This window comes from Otolemur garnettii, unplaced genomic scaffold (genome assembly GCF_000181295.1).
Source record: "Otolemur garnettii isolate 467f Iridium unplaced genomic scaffold, OtoGar3 scaffold00040, whole genome shotgun sequence".
In the NCBI taxonomy this organism is placed as follows: Eukaryota; Metazoa; Chordata; class Mammalia; order Primates; family Galagidae; genus Otolemur; species Otolemur garnettii.
The window spans coordinates 10,899,331-10,900,716 of record NW_003852435.1 but is presented as its reverse complement, the minus strand read 5'-3'; the positions used below and the strand labels follow the sequence as shown (position 1 = coordinate 10,900,716).

Below are 1,386 nucleotides of genomic sequence, written 5' to 3'. Positions count from 1 at the left end.
GCCTCTTGGTGGTCACTGTGTCCTCCATATTCATCCAAGAGGCATCTTGTCTTTACCGCCTCAGGTGCAGGGGTGGCAGGAGCTTCTTAAAGATGGCCCGTGGGAGTCTTTCCCTTCGTTGGTATTTTCCTGAAACCTTGGCAGTCCTTTTTTTCTCCTTGCTTTTCCTTTTAGGGGTATCCTTTGACTTTCCCCGACTGGTGGGTTTCTATTCCTCGATCTTTTCTTCCTGAGGTGACCCAGGGTCCTGGGGCTCATAGACTTCTTGCTGGGTATTGGAGTCATAATAAGTTGCTGCAAGGGGTCACAATAGTAGCCAGTAGCAGAATCATGTGCATCATGTGAATCAGTCACATGACGACTGCTGTCCTTGTTGATTTGTATCTGATGACCAGTCTGAATTTCTGCCACCTCCCCTCCTATCCCGGACATCTTTATCACCCTGATAGTAATGCACGTGGTCAGAATGATCCCCAGAATCATTTCTTCATTTTCCAGTGGCCAGGTTTACAGCTACCACCTTTCCATCAATGCTAAATGGAGGATCAAGGTTCTATAGTTCTTCACTATGGAGAGAGCTTCCGTGTGGGAGTCAAGGTCAGTAAAGCCATTGGTGAGGCCCATGGGGCCTCTTCTGTTCTTACTGATAGGGAGGTTTGCAGTAGTAAGGCAGACACAGAGCTCTAGGACTTCCACTGTTAATCCAGGAGGATGAATGTGTTTGGGCATGACTGTTTTGCTGTCTGCATCCTGGCCTGTCTCTCCAGACCCCAGCTCCTTCTCTCACTCTCTTCAGGAAACTGAGCCCTTCCCTTAGAGGAGGCTGAGGCCTTTCTGTTTCTCTCCAAACACTACGTGCCCTAAAAATTTTTACTGTGTATTTCTCATTCATTTAACAATCAAATTTTTGAAAGTACTTCTACTTTTGGCCAGAAGTGAGTAATATAGCAGGGTATAGTTACTGTCATAACATAATCAACAAAAGACAAATCATGACAAAGTATGTTAAAAAAAATTCATGACAAAGTATTTAAAAAAAAAAAAATTATGGTGGTTCCTGAGGAAAGGGAAACAAATGAGATGTGAAGTATCATTTCTTAGGGTTTTGGCCTAGATCTAGTTCCACGTGTGAGATTCAGGGATAGGTCCCCAAATAGAGCCCAGAAATCTGGATAGTTGAAGAGACAGATGTTGAAGTGTGAGACATCAAAGTGACCAGAAAATTTCAGGGTAGGTCATATGAGAGAAGAAATTTACATGTAGAGAGAGACCAGGAAACTACAGTAAGGGCCCTTGAGTCTTTAAGTAGTCACCAAACTACACTTTTGTAGCATAAAAATCCACAAGCTTAGGAAAAAGCAACCTCTGACAACTTCTTCAGGCAAA

At 43.6% G+C, this 1,386-nt stretch overlaps 1 pseudogene; it reads right to left on the bottom strand.

Moving 5' to 3' along the window:
* Positions 1-60: 60 nt before the first annotated feature.
* Positions 61-786, bottom strand: LOC100941972 (annotated as a pseudogene).
* Between the last annotated feature and the right edge of the window lie 600 nt (positions 787-1,386).